Below are 9,247 nucleotides of genomic sequence, written 5' to 3'. Positions count from 1 at the left end.
TATCCATGAGAGAAGGGCGGGGGGGCCAGGTAACAGCACCTGGTCAGTTTGCAGCAGTCCAGGGGACAGATTTTGCAAACTTTAACATTTGTGCTGGGTTTGCCTTTGAAAATGTATCCTTTGCACTTGAAGAAAATCGGTTCTCAAAGTTGCTTGAAAGAGTCAAGAGTCATTAAAATATGTAAATGGTAAAATTGTACATGGATAATAGTCTGATTACCATTTCAGTGACAGATGTTCTCACACAGAACCAGATTTTCAAAGGAGATCCGGGTTAAATTTTCAAGTATTCAACCCCACATCTGGAGCTGAATTTTCAGATGAGCCCACCTCTTGCTGAGGCACTAAGTGGGCAATTCTCTGTAAAGCCCTCAACATGTAGTTCCCATTGTGGTTCTAGTCAGAGTGTTTTTGTTTTTGTTTTTTTTTGGTTTGGGGTTTTTTTGGCTTTTTTTTTGCTTGTTGCAAAAGAAAATTTGCATGCAAGTGAACTTGTTTGAATATCCGGCCCTGGCTCTCTGTGCTGAGCACTTCTGGAAACCCAGCTTCTCACGTGTCCCTGAGTCCCACAGGCACAGGATCACTGAATCCTGGGATGCTTTGGGTTGGAAGGGACCTTAGAGATCATCTAGTTCTGATCCTCCCAGCAGGGGTAGGGTTTCTTGCTGCCCACTAGACCAAGTCACTCAGGGCCCCAGCCAATCTGACCTTGAAGATTTCCAGGGATAAGGCATCTTCTCTGGGCAACCTGTTCCATGGAACAGTACCATGGAAGGGTATCCCACACACCTTCTCCTGAGGGACTTGTCAGGGATCTTGGTACAGCAGAGTGGACTTGCCTGGCCTGCTTAGGGCCCTTGGCAAAGGCCTGCTATACTTCATGCTATGCACCAGTCCCTCTAGGGCATCAGGGAAAGGCAAAGAAGTGGGTGAAATGGTAAGAGCCGCACTGAAACCAAAGGCAGGCTTCCAAACACTGGGGCAGTGCACATTAGGTGCCAGGATCTCATCTTAGTTGCAGTAGTTCAGTATTGGAACTACTACCAAAATCATGGGATTTTGTGTGTAATTTTTTGCTAAGTGTGACTGGGAACTGGCTTTTCTATGTGCGTGCACACATTGTCCAAAATGTGACAGAACCTCCCAGGCAACCTCCATCTGTCTCCTTAGAAAGTTTCATGTTAAAAAAAGGAGCCTGCAATGCCAGTGGACTTCAGGAAGAGCATCACCATTTGACTTGGGCACCGTGCAGCATTCCCATATAAGGCACTTCCATCCTGCCAAAAGCACTATGGATGGAAGGCAGGATTGCTTAGCTGAGCTACTGCTGAGCACCTTTGCAAAGAGACCTGTGTCACTAAATCCCACAGCATGCAGCTATGACAGCCCAAATACATCCAAGAGCAAACACCATCACCGTGCTGCTGCAGTGAGAAGATTCTGCTAGGAAAGGCATGGAGAAGTCAGGGAGAAGCTCCCAGAGACCACAACTGCCCGGGGAGAGTGCAGGACTACCACCTGCACGGTCAGCTCACATGGTGGAATTGTCACCTATACAAAAAAAAAATCAAAAAACAACCGTATCTTGGTTTCTGCTGTTAAAAATAGGCATCTTTTATCAATGTATGTAAATTGCTTTAAGAGGGGGAAAGATGTTCAAGCAGGATGACTCATTTTCACGTTCATATCTAAGAGTATACGACTAATACTGGAAGTACAGAAGTCGTTCTTGCACATTTGGTTTATTATGTGTTTGGTTTCTAGAGTGTACGAAACACTTTCATAATCACTTACTGTCTGACTGGGCTTCCTCATTACTGGGAGGTACAACTCACCCACTCCACTCGCTCAGTGCCTTTTCTCGCACCCGTGACCTTCACGGTTCACTCATATAATAATGCTAAATTAGTATTCTGGGGGCAGGCAATTCTGCTGAGACCTTTTTTTTCTTTTTCTTTTTATTGTAATTTAAGCGAATCCCAGTAACTCATTTCCAAAACCTGTGACTTTTTTTTAACTCATATTTATTTCAATATGACACATCAATGATTAAAAAAAAAAAGCTTTTGGCAGGCATTCCCTAACGAACTCTCTGACCCTCAGTCACTGCTGACTGCCTCATTTTAGAAGTGAGGCATGCGCGTTTTCTACAAGAAAATCAACAAGCTTTATAGCTGCAGGATTATGACCATCCTTGCTCACCCTTCGTGGAAGGTTTGAAAATCTCAATTTTTATTAATTTTTTTTCACCCAGGGTTCTCTGACAAGAACAAAGAACTTTTGAAAGTCTGCACTCATAACCCTGTATTACACTGCAATGGCAGAGGTAAATGTATTCTATAAAGGTGGCCTAGAACTAGTGTCAGGACACCTGGTAGTGTGGAGAGCTGGCTAGGACCTGATGGCTAACATCTGTGTAACGTGGATGGATGCAGCAAAATGTGACATTAATACAAGCCTTTATGACAAGCTGCTAGAGGAAGCAGTCTGAAATGTGGTTATCCTCGCTTAAGCTGCTTCTTACAGTTGGGAGTCAATGACAGGAAGTAGGAGCTAATTAAAATGTGGGATAGAGAGAGATTAGAAAATTGTTCTGAAATCCTATAAAGGTAGGTAATTAGTGACATGGTGTCTAATTTCCAGAATTATATGCAAGTATCAGTGAGAATCTCTTCCCATCTCCCTAGATAAATGCAAACATTTCTTGTGTTGGTAATAATTACTAGCTGTCTTTTGTCATTCTTATTTGTGCCTGTGAAAAACTTTTTCTATTTAAAGCTGAATCACAGCAAGAAGATGTTTATCAATTCTAACTATGTTGAGCTTAACAATCATTGTTCATTGCTGTGAGGCGAGGTTCATGGTCTGCATCTCGCTGCTGAGAAAGCTCCATCCCCAGTGTTCACAGATCTCCTATTTTGGTTGAAAGTTTTGCCTTGGTAGTGCATTTCCCAGTGTTGTGAAAGGCTGTGATGGAAGCAGGTAAATAGAAAATAAATACCTCTAGCTAGAGACACTCCTAAAAGAGATGCCGCATTGATTTCAGATTTTAGCCTTAGTAATCACTGATGTCTCGGTGAATGAGGAGAGATTTTCATCTTAACTAGCAGCAGCTTTTTCCCTATAATCTTTCCCATGAAGTCAGACTCACAGAATTTACCCCACTTTATGTATTAGCAATTCCAGACAAATGCTGCTATTACATTTTATAATTGTCTCTGAGGATCAAACATGCAAAATACCTACAATATATATCGTTTCTTAAGTAAAAATCTCCATACTTCACCTAAAATTACTCCACTGGGAGCCTGACAAGCATATGGTCACCTGTGTATCTGCTCAGCAAAGATTTCCCATGGTTAACAAGTCCTTATAAAATCAGCTGTTTGTCGCTGAGGCTGCTGTCAAATCCCGCAATACTTTTCCACTTTGTCCAGGCGGTTTGGGAGAAATTTGATCGCTCTCTGTCAGACCGCATCAGGCTCATTCAGAGAAAGCTCATCCTGATTGACAGTAATCCGAAGAGGCACTGTTTGATCAGAAAGATACTTTCTTCAAAATGTACTTTTAGGTGGAGAGAGCTTCCCAGATGTCACAGGGTAATCAATCACCTCCCCTGGAGGGGGAGTGTGAGACAACCAGGGCTCTGGCAGAGAGCAGCGATGGCTGCTCCTCTGCAGCTGGGGCACCTCATTCTGGAAGTGCTCAGGAGGTGATCCCATAGGAAATCATATCTGTTCCTACCTGGGAGAAGACCACAAAACCACCACAAGTGCTATCCTCAGCTGTCAGCATCTGCTTGCCTTTTCCTCAGATGCTGAGATTATACTTCACAGAGCTCTGGAAATGAGATTAATCTGCTGGGAACTTCAGAATGAAGGAAAAAGCTGTGGTTCTGCTGAAACCCATTCTAGTCAGCTTTTGCAGCACCAGAAGTGTGAATTTCCACGCATGGCACCATCAGGACACAGGGGTACCACGGTATGAGAAACAAGCCCTGGGATGAAGGCAGTGTCCTTGGCTGAGAGAGGAAGGGACGGCGCCTGGCACCCACAGCAGTACCCATGCCAAAGTGTCACTGACACTGTTGAGACCATTTTTGTCTTATTCATTTCTTATGTCTGAGGCCCGACCAAGAGGCAAAGGGCAGAGGGCAGTCCCATGATGGCAGGACATTCCAGAAATGGCGAGCACTGAGCTGGGTGGGACCGAGACCTCTTCTTTCCTGGTGCCAAGGTGTTGAGCTGCACTATTCGCTTCCCCTTGTGCTTATTTTCACCAGCCATAAAATACTGATAGGGCATATTTAGCTCTTAAACATGTTGTGAGCATTATTTTATGAGTGTGTTACAGTGCTTTGAAAACTCAGTGTTCCCTGAATTGCTGCTTTAATGCTGTGCTAGAGATCAACGACACTGATAAACTGGGGTTGCCCGCTCATTAAGTCATAGGTTGGACCAGTACACACCAGGGAGAATGGTGAGCTCTCCTCTCCATCATGCCTTCACCAGAGCAAGAGGCTTATCTGTGTTTGCTGAATCATCTGCTGGAGCTGCATAATCAATGTATTTGCTCTGGATACTATTTCCTGTGAAAACAACTACCCGTGAGGCCACACCTCACACTTCTAGTGAGATAAGTGGTTAACCATTGTCTCAACTGAAGATTGACACTAAGCTGATAAAGCTACTAAACTAACTGAGCAGTGACTTCATTAACTCCCTACATGCCAGTCAACCAGGCAGTTTTACAACCTGAGGAGAAATTAAGGCCCCCTGAAATGCCTGGCAGGCCTTTCCAGCTGTTCCCAAGTGCATATTGAGTAAATGTCCCACTGTCAGTGCACACACTATGTCAGCTTAAAGCCTGATATTCATCTCTTTCAACTAGCTCTGTAGGCATCTGCAGCCAGCCTTCACCACAGCTGTGTGTATCCCGTTTGGGCATCTTGAACAGCCATTCCACAGTCCGTGAGAATGCACTTTCTTGTCTGTCTTCTTGTCTCCTCTTTTTTCCTTCACAGCAAGAAAAACACAGTTCAGCCACAACATGGGTGGAGCACCATGGTCATGACACAGTTGTCTTCACCCAGAGGAGTTCTGCTAGTCCTCAAGATTTGTCTGGATGTGCCCAAAATTAAAATGTGGCACTTCAGCCTTTTGTCTCCTCTGGATGTTGCATGCGGCCACTACACTGATGGTATGGAGACACTGCTTCCTAAAGAGCCTGAAAGAACCTTACTGAAACCCATTTGCTCTCAAGCAATCACACTAAACCTTTAGGACTGGGTGGGTGAGAGGCTTGTGGTCTTACAGTCGACTCAGATGTAATTGTCAGGCTTGTTTGCAGCCATTTCAGGAAACCATGGGCTGAGTGGACACACTACTCTGACCCAAGAGTTGTCTTTTCAGGTAGAATGGAGACACAATGCCAGGATAACATAAAAAAATCCAACAAAAACAGTACTACAGTGCTTTGAAAGTCCAGTTGAATCACAAGATTGACGTGTCCCTCCTGCAAAAAAACCTCCTGTATAATCTGCTGAAGCTTGGATGGTGATGCATAACGAGTTTCAGTTTCTCCAACTGCTCATCCAGAGTTCTACACAGGGCCCCAGACATGAAAAGTACAACTTCTGCTGCTTAAAATATAGCACTTTCCCCTCCCCCTCCCCAGCAGATTTAGGAAGCCGAGAATCTACCTTGTGTGTATTACAACAGTCTTGCTTGTATTAAGTCATCAGGTGCAGAGAAAAAAAAAATAATTGATTGCTCCATCCTATCCATCAACAACTTGTCCTTGGACCACATCATAACATTTACAGTGTGCCTGTGCAAAGCATACTTTGCAAAGGGATCCCTGACTCCTTGCACTTGCTATTCATACATTGTTTTCATCTTTCCTGTGGGGAAATCTTTCTGAATCTTTCACTCCCCAGGAGACAGGGTAGGATTTTTTTTTACCTGAGTTGCAAAGTAAGGAGTTCTGTATCAGAGCAATTATGGCTTTTTGTTTCAGTTGGTAAGTGCTAAAAAAAGCAGCCATCTCTTAAGACGATACCATAAAATGTGGCTTGTGCACAAACTGTAAATAAATAATTTCTGTAAAGAAATAATTGCTTGTGCTACAAGATCCATCTGGGGTTGGTTTCAGTTCCTCGTATAGTTGCAAACTTTCTGTGCATCTATGAGCAAACCAATTAATCTTCCCTATATCTCATTCCCCTTCTAGTGCACTGAGCAAATTTATCTCCACTGCCCAGAAGAGGAGTTCTGTATCCCAACAGAGCCCCAGAGCACCTATCCCCTTACCCCCTGCCCCAAGGAAGACTTCAGCAGGATCACAGTAAATAGCTTGCAGTGATTTCACACATTCCCAGCCCCAAGGGCTTAATGTTATTTTTAAAAAGGGGATTAATTGCTAGCCAACCTGTGGTTTAGCTGTTAACCCATTTACACCAAAGATCCCAGAAAGGGTTTAAGCTAAGGTCTGACTTGATTAGCAGCATTTCTTCTCACAGCCAGGTACACCGCCCTCTTTTAATACTGTCACTGCCCAAAGGAGCAAAGGAGAACTTCAGAAGTCAGGATTAACATGAGGGGCACAGACTACAGCTGCTTCCATAGCTTTGAAACAAGAGCAACCAGATTTATGTTCAGGTGACCTCCTGTCCTTGCTCTATCAGTTCATACAAGCAATCACGAAGCACTGGAAGTTGGAACCAGGGCTTGTTTGCCCCCTGTTACCACATCTAACCATTCTCCCATAGCTAAAGTGCACAGGTTCCTTCACCCATTTCCCCACCAACTTGTAGGATACATCTTAAAAATCCTTGTGTCTCCATGGGGAGACACAGTATGCTTCTGTTTTTCTGCAGACTTTTTCCTGCAGAGTTGGTGATCTTGTCATCTGTACAGAAAAAAAAAAAAACAAACAACAAGGAGGACTAATTTTCAAGGAAAATGAAAAATGGATCTCTGCAATTACAAGGGACTCAGTCCTCTGTGCTTCACTGGTACCTTCACTATCATGACAGTGGCTACCTAGCAACCATGCCTTTTGACTCAAGCCACCTTTATTTAGATATATTTTTATTTCTAGTGGCATCCCCATGCCAGTCTTGTTTGCTGTAAAAGTATTAATTTACTTGGACATGGTAAGCTAAAGTATCTTCTTTCAGAGAACTTAAAACACTATTTCAGAAACACCAGCAGCTCTTTTTTTGGTGTGGCAGCTGTACCTGTTTAACCTCACTATTGAGACATGCTTCTTTTCAGGTTAGAGTGTGCAAAAAGTAGTTACTGTAAAAAGTAAAAACCAAACCAAAACTAAAGCCACTCCCCACACCAAATCCCTGAAAAACAAGACCTTAAGGTTTTCTAGGAGCAAGTCCTCTTCCTAATAATGCACAGGAGCAATTAACCAGTGGGTGGTTTCTGGGCCTACCTTAACTAAAGCTTTAAATGTATGTACTTAATACACTTACTTATTGCCTAGAAGACAGGGTGGAGTTAAATGTGCTTAAGATTTGTAGACAGAGGCAATCTAAGGCAATAAAGCTCTTTTGCCTCCCTTCTGTCTGAAGGCAGAGCTAGGTTAACCTTATAAAGCTGTGTAATTGTGCTGGTTGTTTGTATTTTAGATCACTGCCCTCAATTTCAGCCCTCCCTCCTCCCACCCCACCATCTATTAAAAACAAAATTAAGCAGAAGCAGTAAATCACTGTATGGAGCTCCCTACCTCATCCCTCTTGCAGCTGACAAGAAGAAAAACCTTGCTGATTTTCACATGGCAATACTTTTTGTCAATTCATGGGACGAGATACCCTTCCAAAAATATTTCAATATGGTTCTGTAGTCCTCCCAGCTGCCCTTCTGCTCCACGCTGTAGCCTTGTCACAACACTCCTCTCCCTGGATTTGTTTCAGCCTTCAGACTGGTGTATATAAAGCTTTTAATAATTTCAGTGTTATTTATTTAGTATTCTCCAACTACCTTTGAGTTTTTCCCACAATTTATTAATTAATCTTCCCAAAATTTCTGTGGAGTAGCAAGCTGTTCCTTGTCCAATTTCACAAGCAAGGAGCAGGGTTTGTATTTAGTATTACTGGGGAAATTTCCTTATTCCAATGGAAAATTCCTTGTTCCAATTTAGTGAATAAAAGGATTTTGTAGAAGCAGACAGTATCCAGCCAACAGTTAGAAAGACTGAAACCCAAACAGCCAGCAGGCAAATCAAAGGAAGGAGGGGAAATATGTTTCTGTAAAAGTAGACATGGTAATAAACAGATATTATAACGTAATCTAAATATGAACAGGTATTGAAAAAAAGAGAGCAATTCTACAGAGAGAAAGGACAGACAGCATTCTGTTGCAGGGTAAGATGAACAGACAGTATTTTTGAAAACCATGCTACTCATCCCAGGTTAGTGGTGTGAGTTCAGCTTCAGGCTTCTACAGGAGCTAATGGTCCTCTAAGAGATTCACGCCTAACAAATAAATACTATAAAGAAAGGACTAAGCAAAATGTATCCCCAGGTGAAGCACTTGGACCCTTGAGAAGCTCTGAGTGGGATCCTAAACAGGTGTCATTTGGGTAGGGACAGAAAAGGAGCTGAGCTGTGAGAGGAGGGCCACTGTCTGCCAAGGTCTCAGCCACCTCAGGTGAGGCTTTAGGAGTCACTGTTCTTCCCCTGAAACCCACAGAGCACTGGACATATGGACTCTGGTACCTGTAAGAACATTTTTTTCTTCATTTTACATTGTTTGAAGAACAATATACAACTTTAAAATAATGGATTAGATCTCAGGTGTTCACCACTAATGCCTTAGTCATGTAGTGCCAATTCCTGTCTGCCTTTATGCTATCCAGATGGATTACCCTGGAAATCCTTGTTTTACAAGAAAGGATGTTCCAGTGAGTCACCCAACATCTCCTGTGGTCATGACTGCAGGAGACAGAGTGAAGCACGACCTCCTGTTGAAAGATGCTGAACCCACAGCTCTCATCAGCTGGGTGACTCTTTAAAGAGGATAGAGAGGGCAGCAGCAGCAATTTAAAACACAGCATCTACAGCTGTTTTCTTTGTGAGGTGCCCATCCCTTCAACATTTGAGACACACCCAGAGAAAGTGCTGAACTCCAGGTGAACACTGGAAAAAAAAGTTTGGGTCTTTTTTGACACAAGGATTCAAAATCCATTGAAATCCTCCTGTAGGCACCAAGTTCTTGATCAAGATGTATCTTTG

At 43.1% G+C, this 9,247-nt stretch overlaps 1 long non-coding RNA gene across 1 annotated transcript; it reads right to left on the bottom strand.

Moving 5' to 3' along the window:
• Positions 1-2,128: 2,128 nt before the first annotated feature.
• LOC147653155 (uncharacterized) lies at positions 2,129-8,999 on the bottom strand. Its single transcript, XR_015287057.1, has 3 exons — positions 8,881-8,999; positions 7,741-7,912; positions 2,129-6,909 (listed from the first exon to the last, which is right to left on the bottom strand). It is a non-coding gene; the product is annotated as an uncharacterized LOC147653155 (long non-coding RNA).
• Between the last annotated feature and the right edge of the window lie 248 nt (positions 9,000-9,247).

This window comes from Cyanistes caeruleus, chromosome 5, assembly GCF_971803275.1.
Source record: "Cyanistes caeruleus chromosome 5, bCyaCae1.hap1.1, whole genome shotgun sequence".
In the NCBI taxonomy this organism is placed as follows: Eukaryota; Metazoa; Chordata; class Aves; order Passeriformes; family Paridae; genus Cyanistes; species Cyanistes caeruleus.
Note: the sequence above shows the minus strand (reverse complement) of the source record. Positions and strands in the feature narration are given on the sequence as shown.